Below are 19,507 nucleotides of genomic sequence, written 5' to 3'. Positions count from 1 at the left end.
TAGTGTGCTTACATGCAAGTGGAATATATAGTCCATCTCGCTCGCCTTTCTCCCTATTTAAGGAAATTTTATAACAAAAATACATATATCTAGGTGTGCTAATTTGAAATTGAGTATGAAATTATAATTAGTGAGACAATATGTAATTATTTCAAATTATACAGAGAATTAGTAAATATAATATGAACATTGTATAATTAGATAGCATTAGAAACATGTCAAATGCATCAAAATGTTCAATAATCTTGTGATCTAGATCATGTCATATAAAAATTGAAATTAAAGAGTTACTTTAAAAAAAAAAAAACTTTTCTTTCAAAACAATTCTTCTTAAGAAAAAAGGTCAAACAACTCACTCCTGTCCCTATATACTTGTCAAATATTATCTACTACTTGTCATTTTTTAATTACAAATTAAACAATGATAAAAATAAAAATTCTAATATAGCCTCAATTTACTAACATTGAATTAATGTTTTGAAAAAATATAGTAAGTAAATATATTTAAGATTCTATCAATTAATAAAAGATAAAATGATACACTCACTATATCAGTTGTTTTCTTAATAGGTATGCCAAGTAAAAAACGACGGAGGGATTTGAGCTTCTCACATCACCATAATCTTTTCTTTTTGGCAAGGAACTAAAAAAAGAGCTAGACTGTCAAACTTAAAATTTAATCTATAACCTTATATGCTAAAATATACTTTTGAACTATACTTTTGAACTCACTTTACCACTTATACTAGAACTAGTTTAGTGTACGTGCTTCACGCTGATATAATATACGCGAAAATTCCCTTGTTCGGTTTCATGAACTGATAGTTAGCCCTCCCAAACAGGTTCAAATCTAAGGTTTCCACACGATTTGCATGGCTTTTGAAAAATCATCAACCCCACTTACACTGAAGCCACAATATAATTACAATTGTAACATGTCAACTTAACAAAAAGTAAAAAGAAACAAAGAAATAATGGACACTTTTCTCTCCAAATGCTTACATTATTAGCTAATTCATTGCAAATATTTTTTGGCCTTGCAATCACTAACCCATATGTTATACACACTAATGTAACAGCGCTATACATGTGGGAAAATGAGGATCAGCTGAAGATAAGTGTGTTGATTACAGAGATTGACACCTGATGCTCCCCAAAGCACAAGAAAATTCAGCTTCTAATCCTGGACAGTGGATACCATCACGCGTAGGGCTTACCTATACAGTCTAAAGTCGAACTAAATCACAAAAAGCCCCAAAAATGATATATGCAAGCTCAAGAGGTATCTGCACAATATTATCACAATCCTTGTGTTGTTTGTGCTTGAAATAAAATAAAATTATACAGCAATCGCTGAAATGACTTGTGAAGAAAAAGCTTTTGCATCAATAGATGTGTTTCTTAACTAAAAGATATGCTATGTTTAGGCAAAAGGTAATAATACAACAATATGTGCCAGCATCCTTGAGATTTCGATACTGAAAGTAGAGGTGAAAAACTTAAAGAGTGTCGATGAATTTACTTCTACAGTATTTTATGTTAACCAATGTATCAACTCTGTAGTACCTAAACTAGCATGAATGATATTTTTGACAGAGAAAGATCAGATGTTAAGGACATCTAACAGGTAAACACTGGTATGTTCGTGATTTATGAGACCAAGACAATTATTGAACAGTCTTCAACCACAAAGGACTCATCACGAATTACAGGTCACAGGAAGTGCACTCAAGATGTAAAATTATGCAGTAAGAATGATCATTACATTACACCAGGGCATTTAGGATTGTAAATGAGAAAGTCTGGAGTGATTCTAAATAGTAAAGAGACCGATTATCAATAGTCGGCAGTTTCACTGACTCTCTCACAGCACCAAAGAGAAAAACTTGACATGTAAAAAGTTATTCTTCATGAATTTCAAGTTAGCAGAGCAGCATGCAAAATAGATACTTAGATAAAGCGAGTAAACTTTAAGATAGATTTAAGTTATTTGTGATGGTTAAATGGATACTGACATCAAAGAAATAAACTTCCCAAAAAGGCTAGGCTATTTCGGGTGGTTAATGTTATATCTAGAAGATATGGCCATAAAAAAAACTAATGTCGATTGTATGAGGTTCCATTCCATGATTTCTTAAGAGAGGCAGAGGGGTCTAGGAGAAGCAATCAATATACACTTTTTTCTATAAGTACAACCGGTATATACAACAACTGTGTATGAACCCTACACCTCAAAACCCAGTTTGTTACCCAAATTCTCAAAACATCTATTATTCAAATCTAGCTCACTATAACACCTTTTTACTCCAAGAGCACTCTCAGTCTTTCACTAGGTTGTAAAAGAGTGAGTTCCCTAGATTTACTAGGACGGATTTCTAAGCTTGGTGGTATAAGGTTGAACGAGTTTTCTCACAGAAGTTTGGCCCCATCTGAAGGTGATAGTGGTATCGTTACACTTGGATGATATTGCTCTCCAGTGGCATCAGACCTTCATGAGGAATAGATAACATCTTCCACCTCCTACTTGGGAAGAGTATATTTTTTATTTTATTTTTTTAAACTGGTAAGTTTGTATTCTTCAGCAGTAATGATATGCTGGCCACCACCAAAAAGTTAAACTACAGACTCCCTTATCAGATCTATAATCTGATCAGTATCTTTACTTGGGAAGAGTATATTTTTGCTTTGGTTGATCAGTTTGGGGGTTAATATGATGATCCTATAAGTAACTTGTTTCATGAAACAAACTGGGGGAGTGATTGAGTTTCAGGAATCCTTTGATAGAGCCATGACTAGGATTCATATGGATTCTAACCATGCTATCTACATAATTCTAAAGGATTAAAGCCAGAATTTAGTGATGTTTTATGAATTCATAGACCTTATTCTTTTCCAGATCAATATTCTTTAAGCAATCGAAAGACATAAGAGTACTTCATCACTTTCTAACTCCAATAATAACAGATTTACTACCTTCCTATGCTAAGGTTAAACAACTGACTACACCAACTATCATTTGTCCAAGCCTACTTAACTTACCTTGGATGACAAAATCAAGAGATAAGTAATACATAAAGGGTGGCTTTTGAAGGGTTGAAAAAGAAACCAAAGCCTTGTTGATGAAGATTGATGAGAAGAAATGACAACTATCAATCTTATGATGGGGCCTGGTAAGCACAGCTTCTACACCAAAGAGCAGTGGAATTGGGAAAAACAAGTTGAAAAACCTAAAATACAGCTTGAATGAAGAAGTGGAAGGAAAAAGAAGTAGAGGGACGATCTGCGTTTAACTTCTAAATGAAAGTTAATCTGCAGACCTGGAATGTAAGAGGGTTGAACAACCAAAGCAAGAGAGAAATGGTGAAGATTTTAATGCAAAAGGTGGATGTCTAATGCTTCAAGCAACAAAGATCAGCAAGGAAGTTGAAGTAATGGCTAAGCAATTATGGTCAAGCCGATGGATGAAGTGTGCTTACCTGGAAGCTGAGGGTCTGTGGAGGGGTTCTTATGATGTGGGACAGTAGAAGCTGGAGCAGGATTCTAGTTGAATCTGGGCAATACTCCATTACTTATGAGTTTGTATCAACTCATAACTTCTATACCTGGTACCTCAATGAAGTGTATCAGCTTAGAACCATCTGTGATGGTCCTTGGATCACCTATGGAGACTTCAATACCAACAGAACTATGGAAGAAAGAAGATGACAAAATCTCCTTTGTTATGTCTGAGTTCTCAACGTGGATACAGGAGATGGAATTACATGGAGAAAATGATCAAAATGGTCCTTGATGTATTGGGGTTACTTTATTTTGGTCCTTAATATATTTTAGGTGATTGATATAGTCCTTCATGTATGACAAAATATGTTCAATTTAGTCTTTTACCCTAAACTTAACAATTTACACCAAAAATCTATTAAATATAACGGTGGACCCCACATAACTTACAAAATCCACCATTTTTATCATCTTTATTAGCTCAAAGATTAGAGTTTCATGAATTCTAAAACATCATTTTCTCTAACATCTAAACACACAATTACAAAATAATTCTCTCTAAAGTCACACATGTGAAATTTTCCTGAATTCATCACAACAAAAGACAAATAATTTTGAAAAATTTCACAATAGAACAGTTCCAAAATAGATCATAAAGCATTAGCAGAAAACACAAAAAAAATCATTTGCCCATGCTTTAGATTGGTATAGCGTATATTGCCAAAAGGTATACAATCATTGAGCTATTTCCCACAAATCTGGCAATAAAACATAAAAATATAAAATAATAATAATGGGAGATCGGTAGAGTGAAAAAGAAAGGTGTTATCTGTCATTGTTCAATCAGAAACACGGACGAATTTTGTTCATCATATCTTCCAAATACAATAATTATTCAACCTTTTTGTAATACTTATTTTGTAGTTGTGTGGTTAGATGTTAGAGAAAATGGTGTTTTAGAATTCGTGAAACTCTTTTCTTTGAGCTAATAAAGATGGTAAAAATGGTGGATTTTGTAAGTTATGTGGGGCCCACCGTTATATTTAACAGATTTTGGGTGTAAATTGTTAAGTTTAGGGTAAAAGACTAAATTGAACACATTTTGTCATACATGAAGGACTATCTCAATCACCTAAAATATATTAAGGACCAAAATAAAGCAACCCCAATATATCAAGGACCATTTTGATCATTTTCTCGAATTACATGACCCCCATTTACATGGTGGAATCTTTTCTTGGTTTAGAGGCCTTGATCATCCAAAGTGCAGCTAGGATAGATAGATTTTTACTCTCTATGGAATGGGAAGAAAAATTCAAAAATATCAAGCAAAAGCTGCTACCTAGAGTGCTCTCTGACCACTCCCCAATCATGTTAGAATGTGGAAACTGGGAGAAGAAAAGGTCAAGCTTCAAGTTTTAGAAATGGTTGCTCATGGTGGAAGGCATCACTGATCTGATACAAGCATGGTGGAATGAGTTCTTGGTGGAAGGATGCCCAGACAACAAACTACATGTTACATTAAGAATGCTCAAGGAAAAATGAAGGAATGAGCAAAGCAAATTTTGGGAAGCTGGTAAATAAGAACAGTTTACTTGAAGAATTGCTGAAATTATTGAGTTACAGGCCGCAAGAGATTTGACGGAATATTACCCGAAATCAAGAATATTATGGCTGAAATTATTTCATTATTGTACAATAAAAAAATTTATGTATCTTTAGCTACTCCTAATTCATATATTATTTCTACTAAGTAAACTAACAAGTCCAACAACTATTAGGTTGAAACGACGTAAATCCCTATTGTCTTTTACTGCTAATGACATTAAAACATTCGATATATTAGAGGTCATTTGGACATTGATAGTGGGAATATATAAGATTATTTTCAAACTGATTACTGAGAGGTTGAAGATTGTAATGGGGAAGTGGGGAAGCTGGTTGATGACATCAAATGGCTTTCCTAAAAGGAAGGCAAATTATTAGATGCTTCCCTTATTGCTAATGAATTAGTGGACTCCAGAGTTCACCAAAAAGAAGGCTCAAATCTTATGCAAGCTGGATATAGAAAAGGCATATGATCATGTCAATTGGCTTTTTCTGCTAAAGATTTTGATGGACATGGGCTTTGGGAGGAAATGGCATAATTGGGTAAGATTCTGCATATCCATTATTAAGTTTTCACTAATTATAAATAGAAATCGTGAAGGCTTCTTCCAATCTCAAAGGGGGCTAAGACCGGGACCTCCTCTCACCCTTGTTATTCATTTAAGCCATGGAAGGCCTCAATACATGATTAGGAGAGCAAATGTTAATGGATGGTTAATAGGTTTTAAAGCTCGTATGCATGGAAGTATGGATAATGAGGTGGGGGTAACTCACCTACTATGTGCAGATGACTCATTGATTTTCTGTAAGGTAGGCGTGACATAAAAGAGATATCAGAGCAATTCTCACTATCTTTAAAGGTAGTTCTGGGCTACATGTTAATTGGAAAAAGAGTTTCTTCTACCCAGTTAACCAAGTAAGCAATATGGAGCTGCTAGCTAGCAACCTTGGTTAACAAATAGCAACTCTACCTACAAAGTATCTGGGTAAGCCTTTGGGAGCACAAAACAAGGACATAAGAGTGTGGAATGGCATGAAAACTGAATTCTGGAATGATCTATGGATTGGGGAAGAAAGTTTAGCAACATTATTTCCAAACTTGTTTAAGATCAAAGTGTCAGCCAACAGAACAAGGGCACAATCTTTTAGATGTGGTGCCCTTAGTGATGGAATTTCTTGTTTAGAAAAGCGCTTAATGACGGGAAATAGAGAGAATCATTACTCTATTTCAGTTCCTAAATACCTTTCCAGGTACTTCCACTCAGATGATAAGCCTATGTGGAGATTACAAAGGAAAGGAGTGTCCACAGTGAAGTCTTGTTACTGGAGTAGCAATGTTGGTCAAACACAGAATAGAATTTGGCCTTAGAAGCTAATCTGGAAGATAAAAATACCTTTAAAGGTCTCATGTTTTGCTTGGTTGGTGTGCAGAAGGGCATGCTTAACACATGAAGTTCTTCAAAAAAAAGGAAGGCAGATTTGCTCAAGGTGCTTTATGTGTGACCAAGAAGTCGAAGTCAATGGACACTTGTTCCTTCACTGCAAGGTAGCTGCTAACCTATGGAACAAGTTTTTTTGCATCCTTGGTGTATGTTGAGTAATTCCACAGACCACTGAGGGTCTACTTGACAGCTGGAAGGAGATAGGAAGAAGACACTCTGCTGAAGACTGGTGGGAGTTAATCCCAGTTTGCATTTGGGACTTTATGGAAAGAAAGGAATGCTAAATGTTTTAACGATAAGAGTAACAATATTCAGAAGATTAGAATGAATAGCCATAGCCTTTTGTACTTTTGGTATAAAAAGGATATGACGGGGGATATAAAACTTTTTGTTGATTTCATAGGAAATTCGTAATCTCCTTCGGGGTAGTTTTCATATGCTCTGATGAGATAGTAAGTGGCATATGCTCATCATTATTTGATGATGAGACTTTCGTGAAAACACAGTTATCCTCGTCTCCAAAAAAAAAAGAGAAAAGTTTGAGCCCTGGTGAGCTGAGTGAAAAGAGAGTTGAGGAGTTATGTATAAATGTGATGAGAAACAGCAACCTGAACATGTGTGTAAGGCCAAGGCACAATTATTCTTATTGGAATTCAAAGAAGAGGTAGCAGAAGAAATAGTGGAGGAAGAAGAACAGATTTATAAGGAATGGATGGCAAAGGCACATGATATCTCTATTGATGCTATTAATGGGAAAAGTGGTTATATAACATGGAGGGTTGCTGATTATGGACAAAGAAGACCTTTCAACATCTTAATTGATATTGGCTCCACTCACAAGTCACAACTTCCTTGATGTGTTTTAGTATCTAGGATGGGCCGGAAGGTGGACCCTTGTCAGCTCCTTGATGCAAACTTGGCAGACGGGAATCCAGTGCTAGTATCAGGAATGTGCTAGGGACTAGAATGATTACTGCAATGCATTGTATTTAAACTTGACTTCCTCTTTTTACCCTTAAGTTTCCAAGCCGTGGTTTTGGGAGTGCAGCGGCTATGTGACTTAGGGGACATCTTGCTTGACTTTAAGAAGTTGACTATGTTGTTTGAGCATCAAGGTAAACTGTTTTCACTAAAGGGTGTGGCATTTTAAATGAAGTTGGTTGACACTGTCAGGGTCAGCCATGGCAATGCTCAACTGTGAAAGGGTAAAGAAGAGAAGAGTGTACAATATCAAGGAAAAGAACCAGTAGTGATATTGCAGGAACATGAGGTGGTATTCATGGAACCAAAAGAATTGACTCCCTATATAGACCAATTTGATCATATCACATGGAAGGAAAGGTCCAATCAATCAATACAAGGCCTGATACAACACAGTTTGTAACACATTTGCGCATTTGCTTTTCTATTGGCGTTGGTAGGCAAAAAAGATGCCAGCGACTGTGCGAAAATTACAGGACTCTAAATCATATTTACTATCAAAGACAAATATCACATACTCATCATACAAGAATTGTTGGATGAATTGGGATGTCAACATGTGTATTCAAAGATAGATCTCAGATTTGGGTATCATCATATTATAATGTACTTGATGTCCACGAAACTGACTTTAGGACACATTATGAATATTTAATCATGCCTTTTGACCTAACTAATGCTCCTATCTTCCAGATCTTAATGAATCATGTGTTCAAGGAGTAATTGAGGAAATTCATCTTGATCTTTCTTGATGACATATTGATCTTCAGTTAGAATTTGGAGGAGCATGTTAAGCATTTGAGGGTTACTTTCATGCAAAAAGATCTAACAGTCATTTTGCTACGGCAAGCATTGAGTTAGGTCATTCAATCTTCTTTCCTCAAAGGGGTTTCTACTAACCCTAAAAAAAGTCCAGATAGTTCAGTAACGGCCTATGCCTGCCAACACCAAATAGTTGAGGGGATTCTTAGGGTTAGTAAGGTACTACAAGAGGTCCATATAGACAGATTAGCAAACCCCTAATTGATTTGCTAAAGAAAGGTGGGTTTAATTGGACTGACAGATCAACAGCAACATCTTCAACTTTAACTTCAGCTTCAGTATTGACATTAACTGACTTTTTCTTCGTTTTCACTATGAAGATAGATGCATATGATGTAGATATTGGGACAGTACCAATGCAAAAAGGGCAAGCAATATGCTTATTTAAGCTAGCACATTTCTTCTCAACACCAAGATATGTATGTGTATGACAAAGAACTGCTAGCACTAATAATGGCTATGAAGATTTGTATGGCCAACACCACCCCAACCCACCATGCATTTAACTTCTGTTCAAGGTGACCAAAGTAGACAGAAGTTTTAACTCTCAATAACCATGGAATTCAAATTACAGTTGCTTAAATTCCAATGATTCATCTATCCAGATCTCAGCACAAAATGGTTGACCAAGCCAACTAGATAAGATCAGATAAGCAGTTTTCAAGGTGGGATACCCGGAATATCTTAAGATCCAATCATACAAAAAACTGATTTCGTCTAGCAAGCATTTGTCTAAACTTTCTTCCAAATACCATGAACCCTATCAAATTGTTCATGCGGCTTATAAAGCTCTCCTTACCAAAACAGTTACTATTACATCCTACCTTCTGTGTTTTTTATCAAACCTTATAATGAATTCCTAAATAAGAAGGTACATTGTCCAATAACAGATTTATCCAGTCCTTACTTTCCTCAGTTTCCAGGTTTCCTGTTCAAGTTTAATTCAGTTATCTTGTTCAGCTTAATTCAGTTTTCTTGTTCAAGTTTACATCATATCCTTTGCTTTGAGAATATTAACAATTAAAGCATTTTGTTAAAACAACTTAATAACAACAAGGGAGATCCCGTTCATTGACTATCTAAACTTTCACCACATTAATGAAGGTCAGTTAGCTAAAATTAGTTGTAAAGCTGCAGACTCTCAGACTAGAAAAGTTTTTACCACTGGGAAGCATCAGATTGTGAGTCCATATTGTTGTAGATTTGAGTATACCGCCGTCGATTTTCAGGTTTCGGCATAACGGGTTTCTTCCGCAAACCAAAGATTTCTTGTACCAAAGGAACATGAACCAGCACTAATTTCCAAGCTAAAAACCAACCTGCACAAATCTCAGATCAAGTTCTTATTCTTATCGATAACTCAAATTCCGGATTACTACCATAAAAATACAAACCTAAGATAAGTAAGGAGAAGACGAAGACGATAGCCAGAAGGGGACGAAAAAGGAATAAAGTGAGAAATTCCAACGATGATACAGAGGCATTCAACTCATACGATGAAGACGACTCCATGATTCAACTGATGATGGAATTTTCTGGAATAATGGCTTGACTAATTATTTTTTGTAATGAATATGGCTTAATTTATTTTATTTTTACAAAATTTAAAAATTATGTCCAAGTTTTAAGTTTTACAAAAATTTATTAAATATAATTTTGAAGTTGAAATTAGTGAATTTTGGGATTTGATATTAGAATTTTCAAGTTGAAGTTTTAAGTTGACAAGGATCATGATATAATTACTCGATGTAAGCACGATTGTGATAAAGGGTTATTATGAACGACTTTGTCTAAAGCTAAAGTGCAGGTGCAATCAATCATGTATGTGGGCGAAGTTTTGGCATGACTTAGTGATGTCAAATAATGCTCATAAGAAACTGACATGGACGTTGGCAAGCATCAAATTATGGCATGAGATGGACTATAATAGGCATCAGTTGTGGATAAATTTGGAATGAAAAAGCACGTGATCTGGTCAAGTGCAAAAAAGTCGACCTGAGCTAAATTTAAGCATAGTCAAATATGAATGAAACACAGTAAGAAAACAATGAATGACATGAGTGAATAAAAAGTTAGCATGGTCAAGGCAACACAGGCAAGGCAGCGACAAGTGATAACGCGCCGACATGGAAAATCGGTAGATGAATTCGGGTGGACTTTGATGAAGCAATAACTATACAATGTTACATTGCATTGAAGCCAAAATTATGGAAGAAAAATGCAACAAAGGGCCGAAATCCAGTCAGCCAAAGTCACATACCAAGCACATGCGATAATTATTTTTTTGTAATCGCTTGTAATAGCCTTTTGAATTCAAAACTTGAATGCTTCCTATCAGTTTGGGATGTTAATCGAAGTTTAATTTAGTGGGCTGCTTGACAAGTGTTAGACATGTGTCACAAAATTATGCATTCTAAAATACAAGGCTGCCATTTAGACTATAAATGGACAACTTTGGTGTTGGACGTTTTAGACAGAAAAAAGAGAATTAAAGAGGGAAGAATTAAGTCTTGAATTTCACTCAGACACTTAAAAATAACGTGAGAAATTTAGAAAGGTATCAAAGACAGCAATCGACTTGTTATTGTGCCTAAGTCGAAATTGAAGTTAGAATAAAATTGTTATCCTAACGAGTGAGTCCTTTGTATTTGTTTTAATTATTAATATAAGGTTGGATTTACCCATATATCTTATGTGCATTAAATTTTAATGTTAAGCTTTAAAAAAATAATCCAAGGCGAAAAGAAAGAAAAACATCATTGAGCGTTAGGTAAATTAGGCTGAAAACAATTTGAGTTAAGTGAGACTTAACTGCATTGAATTTAGGTGAAGTAGTCTGTGTGACAACATCCATGAGAACAGAAGAGATAATTTTAAATCACAAATATAATTTAACAACGTATTTAAATTATTTAAAATATTTTTGAGCTTTTTCTATTTTTTTTCTTTATATCATTTTTTTTAAAAGACATTAAATCAAACCGAAGTGAACTAATTTGATTCAATATCGCATACTTTTCAATATAAAAAATTGAATGGAAGTTTGATAAAAATCAAATAGAGAAAATTGAAATATTTCTTCCATACCCAACAACCCCCTAATGAGCTTCATTTTCAATCCTTTTCTATCGAACCCGAACGAAAGTTGAGAATCTTCACCAATAAACAGGTAGGAAATTGTAGTACTGCTCACTAGGTATAAAGAATTCATCTGGGTTGATGGAGAACACAGTGCCGATTTCCACTACTGCTCCATCAAACTCCAGTACTGGCAATCGCCGATCACAGCCACGCTACTTGTACTGTAGCTGCTTCAGGCGCTGCTGCCGCTGTTTCTGCTGCTTCTACTCCTATCCATGATTCGTTGATCAGATTCTCTTGACTGCTTGTAAATATACGATGTCTTTTCAGTATATAGAAGTGTTGTACAGTTTTCACTTTGTATTATTATACTTTTCGCCCTTTTGTTGAATAAAGAATCAATTGATGATCTATAGCTTTTGTTGGCTAAAGTGAATTAGTTTATGTGTAGTTGTAGAATTAGGAAACAATTGATGATTTCTATGTGCTATTCGTATTAGTGGCTAGTTTAATTGTTTTCATGTGAAGGAAAATTGAGATGACAGATATATAATGAGTTAGTTGAATTTGTTGATAATCATGTATTATGAACAAGTATGTGAAACTTAGGCCTTTTTGGTGTGGCAACATGTTTTCCTTTGTGAAATTCTATTATGGTGTTTGGTTGCTGAAATTGTTGGAAATAATTTACTAAATAAGTGTGTGCAACATTTTCTACTTCCTTCCTACTCCGTTGAAAACTTGCTACTGTTGAGGCAACTGATTTTCTTAGCATAGCATTTTTCCGCGTAAAATATGAGCTTTTGGAATTTTATTACTTTGTACCAAACATGGCTTTGCTCCTTTTACCTGAAAAAGACGGAGGCTGAAAATGAGAATTCAGGACTGGTGACTACTTGAGTTGTATGGTCTCATGTGCTTTTGGTTAAGAAATCTCCGTACCCAATTAAAATTATGTATCAAAAGATTTCTCTAACTTCTGGGATGTTTGTCTGTTTGTAAAAATAAGTATGCGATTGCTATATACACCCACTCAATACATTTGGTATGGTATAAGATTCACTGTCCTGAATAAATCCAAAAATTGTTGAATTCGACAAGTGATTCCATCATTTCTTGTTCAATAAGAGACAAATTGTCCGGGCATGGTCTTTTAATGAGGAATCAAGCCATTACTTTGTAATTGCTTTATATATGTGAAGAATTTCTTGCCTGCATTAGTTGCATGCTAGTGGAGAGCGTCATTAAATAGAAGAAAAATGAAGTGTCCAATAATTATGTGAAGGTTTAGAGCAGTTATGTGACTTCAAAAAAAAGTGTCGATGTAAGTAGTGTGGATACAAGCACATATCAGAAGTTATGTTGAAGATAGAAGATGGATGGCATGCATACATGACCTAGAAGGTATCTATTAGCTGCTGAGGTATGTGGTACTGTTCCAAGTAGCTATATGCAATTGTAAAGATTGATATATGTGTGGGTGAAATCCTATTTCATTGCTATATAAGCTGAAATGGAACAGTAAGGCTTATGGAATTACTATGGTTTGAGCCAAATATGTGATTTACTGTCTAATTAGAGCTACCAATCTGAGAGCTTTCAGGACTTCAACTTGTCAATCCGTAAGTTCACTTCTTAGCTCACATTATAATCTATCAATCTCAAAGAAGTTGTCCCTTTCATAGTGGCCACGTGTGGGAGAAGGGTGGTGAAAGATCATTTTGTCTATGATTGGAACCATTTAAACAAAATAGTTAGTTGCTTTACTACTTGAATAAGAAACTATCTCAGTAGTTTGTAATAGTTGACACTGCTCTATACTCATAATACTCGTAATTTGGTTTAGTGTTTTCAAATATCTTCACACTAGATTGAAGCAACATTGTGTGGGTGCTCCTTTTATTGTCTTTCATTTACAAGTTCTTTTAACTTTGACTTTAATTTCGTTATTTTTTTAAATGCATCTTTCTACTAGGCTCCTCTATATCTATCTTCAAAGACCAGATTAGAGAATTATTGTGGAGAACACTGATGACCAACCACCATTCAAGGCACTCTCCAAATTAAACAGAAAATCTTTATATGCATGTTGCACATGTTCAATTCCTCCCTTCTCGTCTTCTGTGCAATTTTTTGAACTTTATTGTTCATTGTCCTGATATTATCTTCCTGCTGTTGTCATTCTCAATTTGCATATACACCTTTCAACAACAAAATACCCAGTGTAGTTCCACAAAGTGGGGTCTAGATTTGCATGTGAACCTTTATTGGGTGAAATTCTGTACTAAATTTTGTAGGTTCCATTCTTTGGTGCTGCAAGGTTGGAAAATGTTGTCATTGCTTTGTAAGTTTTTTTTTTTTTTTTTTTTAACAACGATTGCTTCGTAAGTTTCTTTGTTCTCTGTCATTTAAGAAGGTGACTATTCCATGTCTCTCTGGTGAAAAACTACTAAGAGGATTTCAACCAACCAACTGTTATCTACTTTCTCCGTATGAAAAATTATTCTATAGAGAATTTACTACTATGGATTTGATGAAAATTTCCTAAATTTAGTAGAATGCTCTTTTTTTTTTCAAAAGAATGGAAGTTGTCAGTATGCAATGTTAAGAGTTTGAATATTTAAAGTATTAGGTGTATGTTAGAATATACTTGTCTTATGTTGAATACCTATGAATTGATATACCCTGTATTCATCAAATTGCCTAGCCTTCAATATATCTCTACCACCTAAGCTTAAAGGCAAGTTCTACAATTTGTTGTGTGGGATGGAGTTTGGCCAATCAAGAACTCCCATAGTCCCATGTTCAACAGGTGCATGTTGAGGAAATGAGGATGCTTAGATGGATGTATGGGTATCCTAGGAGCGATAAGATTAAGAATGAGGATATCCGAGCAAAGGTGGGAGTGGAATTAGTGGTGGACAAGATGAGTGAAGCGAGGCTGAGATAGTTTGTGCATGTGAAGAGGAGATACACAGATGCTTTTGTGAGGAGGTGTGAGAGGTTGGATATAGTGGGTGCAAGGAGAGGTAGAGGTAGGCTGAAAAAGCATTGTGGAGAGGTTATTAGAGGACATGGCACAATTCTAGCTTACTGAGGACCTGTCCTTAGATAGGAGGGTGTGGAGGTCACAAATTACGGTAGAAGGTTAACATGTAGTGGAAGGTTCTCTTGCTTCCTGAAGGGTTTAGGCTTAGTGGTGTCTGTAGTAGTAGTAGCTTTTTTCTTGTAATGTCTTGCGTTTGCTTTTTAACACCATCTATTTTTATGATGTTTCGTTGATTGCATTCTTTTGTTGTTGTTACTGTTTCCATAGTAGTTGCTATATTTTCTTCTCTGTCCTTTTTCCTTTTCATACTTACTTTGATTGCTGTACTCGAGTCTAAGGTCTTGTAGAAACAGCTTTTCTACCTCCGCGACTGGTATTTCACTGGGTATGTTAATGTCTGCATACTCTCTACCTCCCAGACACACTTGTGGGATTTCACTGTGTATGTTGTTGTTTTTGGTATCCTTAAGTTTTAAGTAATTTCTGCCTGCTGGTTCTCTTACACTGCTTGGCCGGCTAAAGGTCTTTTTCTTTCTGGTGTAGGGCTGTCTGCCTGGCCAAAGTCTTCTCTTCTTTTCCTCTATCTGGCAATTGTTCTGACATCGTCACCTTCTCTTTGACAATTACTCTAGCACGCCATGCCTCTATCCTCACTCTCACACTCTGCCTTTTCTGGACAACGGCTTTGACAGCACTATGCCCCTTAACAGTGATTGCTCCAGTGGAACCACACCTCTTTTGGCGACCATTCCAATACCACTGCTCTTAATTTCTATGTCACTCCCATAGCAGTGGGCCTCTATTCAGGAAACTGTTCAAACGGATTTGTGCGTTTCCTCAATGATATTTCTGGCAATGCCATGTTTCTTCTGGTGATCTTTCTGGTGGCGCAGCGTCTCATTCAGCTGACCAACCAGCCAAATAGCGTGCCTCTTTTCAAATAATATTCTTACTACAATTTTCCTTGCAACATCCCAGCAACCACAACTTTTCTGACAACTTTGTACCTATTTTCCAGTGATATTTCTATATTACTATAATAAGCAAACTCAAGTTGGTTTCTCCACTTTGAAATGTTGAGTCCTGTGATGGATATTGTTGTACTGGAAAAATATTGGATCTGTGTCATGTTTAACACTTAATAATAGTAAGTCTCATTCACTTCTCTTGTTTCTCATTCGTTCATAGTACTTTCAATGTGGCCCAGGAATATCCCCAATTAGTTTAAGTGAAATCAAGGAAATGATCAACCAGAAAATTGAAGTGTTTAACCTCATCATACTCTGAGCCGCTGAAAGGATATGTTTGGGTCATTTCTTTTCATGAGGTAACACGACTCCAGAAGTACATGAAGAGATGAAGTCCATCATGCGTGTTTCTTCTTATCCGCTCTTTATTCATCCATTTCTCTTCTCTGTTTGATCCTTTTAAGGAAAGCACAGGTCAAAGATAAAGGTATGACAACCTAAACAATGGAGTGGGATGCTGTCCACTTCTCCTGCTAATTTCCATCAGAACTCAGTTCTCGGGCATCCATCACTAGCAAGGGAAAGTGGGTAACCAGTCTCCTCCGCCCTCGCCTTTCCCTCTCCTCCTCTTTATTTAGGGGCATGGAGGAGTAAGTAAGTGGCTTGAGGGGGCCTTTAGGAGTGTGAAAGACCGGGATTATGAAAAAAGAGATGCATAGATATGCAGAGTACAAGTTGCATCTTGTGGGGTACTGGAACTAGGAAAGTTGTGAAATGAATAGAACTAAAATGACCTCTTCTTTTTGAACCCCTGGGGGTGGCTTAGTGGTTGAAGTGCTGGAGTGATTGTAGTTCAAATTCCAGTAGAGGTGAGATTCTGTGATTCTTGCTATCTATTTAAGTCTGTATGTATAGGGTTACCAAATCTTGGAAATTAGTCAAAGTGTGTGTCTACTGGCCCTGATATCGCCATTCTTACAAATATGGTCTCACTTTCATATCCTCATTGTCCAATTCCTCAAAATGATAATTTAATGGCTATTGGTGCCTTTGGTTTTCTGTATCATCGCAGAAGCTGATTTCTCTCTCGTTTTTGTATCTCCGATTTTGCGAGAGGAAGATATATGCAAGATTGGTAGTCTGGTTTTCATGGTACATGCACCAAATGGAGGACCCTAAGCATGTTCCATGTCTTTCAAAATGATCTCAAGTTGTCATATCCAAAAAAAATATATGTATATCTTGCTGCTAATTAAATCATCCTATTTATGTTTGAAGATATGAGTATCGACCAGAGTAAATTTGACAAGGAATGTGTCTAGCAGTGTGCTTGGTTGTGGGTACATTTTTGCTGGTCTTTATTCATTCTAGTAGAAAGTGATAAAAAAAAATAGATTTATTCGTCAGCTGAAGCATATGAGGCTTGAGAATTTGCATGAACACGAGTCAATTTCAAGAAAAATCCTGGTATCTGTTGAGGTTTTTGCTTGAAATGAAAACCACCAGGTTTTACTGCGGATTTGATGATCTTGTGTCTTCAAGTTCCTTTGCTAGCAATCTCTTCGAAAAAGGGCAATTTAATGTTAACCTTCTATCTCTTTACCCTTCCTTCTCTCCCGCTTCAACAAGTGGCATCAACTGTTACTGTTTTAATTCTCTGAATCCTCTTCCTCTCTTTCTGTTTCTTGCTGTCACCTGTCCCTCACTAATGAAATTATGTGATCAATCGCAAACTGTGCAACCACCTAATGCTTTTCGGCCTATGATAATGAAATTTCATGTTTTGTAGTGCTACTATTGGTGCTTTATATCAATCTGTGAAACGCAAACCTAAATTGTACCAACACAATGGTATTTTTTACGATAGTTAGCTTAAAAAAAGGTGCAAATATTTGACTTGACCATAGATGTGGTTGATCTCTTCTGTAAATAGATATTGTTTTCCTCCTCAAGGAAAAGTAATGAATATTTTGGATCGATAAAAAACTAGAGAACATATCTTAGTGAATGTTTATTTCTATAGCATTACAGTGAATCATCAGCGATCTGTAAAGAAAAACTAAGAAATCCTTCTCAAAAGGAGATAAAATAACTGGAATTTGGTGTTTCTGATCAAGTCTTCAAGAACTACACAGCTCATAGAAGAGGAACCTGATAGTCTGAAGGTGTTGTTCTATTTTCGACTGAATGGCTGACACTCCTCATTCCAGCCGGATATTATAGTAGTTTGTTCTACCCTGGGGTTAGTTGTGCCATTTATGGTGGTTATAGTGAAGCATATCTCGTTAAGGCCATCCATTACTATCATTTCACTAATTTGAAGTTTGACTTGCTTTTTATTGGCCAAGGGAATTTTGGCAGGAGGGATTTCTAGCTTGATCTTAATCTTGGCAAGACGAACCCAAATGAGTGAAATTGTTTACTCGAGATCAAAGAGCCTACTTCATGCATTTATTATGTGTCACTGCTTAATCATTCTTGGAAGGCTACACAACTAAAACACATTTGGTTGGATAATAGTTTGTGCATGGATTTTGATACTTTAAACTTCTATCCTTTTTCCCAGGTATCTGCTCAAAGAGTTTTCCAGGGCAGTGTGTTGATAAATTGCATACTTGTGAACTGGTGTAAGTCACACTTGATTTGACTGAATATATCAATACTTTATGTGACAGTTGCAGGAGAAGAGCATAAAAGTCCACGAGACAGAACGGATATTGGCAAACCCTACTGGCAAGATCTTTTTACATGCAATGCATAAATCATACTGATATTCTTATATGACGAGCTGAAAGTTTTGTTGAATTCAACCTCCTTGTTAGCTTTCCTTGCACAACCCTCCTCCCTTGTCTATATCTCACTGTTATATGGTGTATAATTGTCCTAGAACTCATAGTCAGCCTTCTTTATTGCCTAGTCGTCTTAATGTTCATAATGAGCAGAAATATTAATATGGAAACGTAAAGATATGACTATTGAATCTAATTCAACCCCAAAAGCAAGCTCATGAGGAGAAGATCGCTCAAGTTCATATAAGTAGTCCATCTGTTCATTCTTCACCCAATGTAAGATTCTAATCCATTCTTACACCTTCTTCATGCCTAGACTCAACTTGAGCCTGGACTAGGAGCTCAAACGAGGGTGGAACTGTCCTTGATACCATGTGAAGTATAACATTTGAGGCTAATTCAACTCTTAATGCAAGTTCATGAGGGGAGGATTTTGTCCAAGTTCATATAAATAGACCATCCGTCCATTCTCCAATCAATGTAAGACGCTAACTCACTAAATAAATCGAAAGTGGTATTTTTAGGGATAAAGGTTCAAAGGTGTGACAGGAAGCATATTGTTGAATTCATTCAAGTCTGTCTCTATTATGAATGCATGAACGCTTTGATCTGTTATATGAGTACTTTTTGCTCACATTAATACACTCATCACTTCTAATTTGACCCTTCTTGCCATGCCAGTTATGAACTGTGTGCATTTACTTGCTTTGTGGTCCTCTCCAGTTCAATCCTTGCTGGTTGCTACTGATGAGTTGCCAAATGAATTAAGGAATTCTTTTTGACACTTGACACGTTACAGGGGATCCTTGTAGCATGATAAAAGTCTTCGTACAACCTACAGATCACAGATTCGAGTCGTGGGATTCAGCTAGCTAGGTTGACTGTTACATTACACTCCTTGAGGTACGGTCTTTCCCTGAATCATGCGTGAATGTGGGATGTTTAGTTTACGTTGCTCTTTTATTTGCAAGTCTACTTATTTTTGTGTTCCACTCCGTGGTCCTGGGAAAGTGCCATAAACGATGTTACCTGCAAGTTGTTCCTTAATAGTATTTATTCTTTGTCCCCTTATCCGCTGGCTTGACTGCTAGTTTCATGTCATCGAAAGCGAGGGGTTTCTTTTTTATCTTTTTGTCTTTTCTACTTAAATCCCAATGGACCTATTGCACTTGTTACATTTCATTTTAGAGTTTGCACCTTTTTTCTCTCTTTAGTTACACGTTTGAGAATCTCTTTATCTAAAAAGTATAATTATTTTTCGATATTCAA

General features: G+C 36.0%; 2 long non-coding RNA genes across 2 annotated transcripts; one reads left to right on the top strand and one right to left on the bottom strand.

The window, feature by feature from the left end:
- Nucleotides 1-877: 877 nt before the first annotated feature.
- Nucleotides 878-10,143, bottom strand: LOC101254352 (uncharacterized). The gene is made up of 3 exons (XR_183229.5): nucleotides 9,746-10,143; nucleotides 9,514-9,670; nucleotides 878-1,226 (listed from the first exon to the last, which is right to left on the bottom strand). It is a non-coding gene; the product is annotated as an uncharacterized lncRNA (long non-coding RNA).
- A 3,638-nt stretch (nucleotides 10,144-13,781) lies between these two features.
- LOC112940319 (uncharacterized) lies at nucleotides 13,782-19,507 on the top strand. The gene is made up of 2 exons (XR_003244310.2): nucleotides 13,782-18,718; nucleotides 19,038-19,507. It is a non-coding gene; the product is annotated as an uncharacterized lncRNA (long non-coding RNA).

The sequence above is a fragment of the Solanum lycopersicum genome, chromosome 11, assembly GCF_036512215.1.
Source record: "Solanum lycopersicum chromosome 11, SLM_r2.1".
In the NCBI taxonomy this organism is placed as follows: domain Eukaryota; kingdom Viridiplantae; phylum Streptophyta; class Magnoliopsida; order Solanales; family Solanaceae; genus Solanum; species Solanum lycopersicum.
This window is presented reverse-complemented; position numbering and strand designations above follow the sequence as displayed.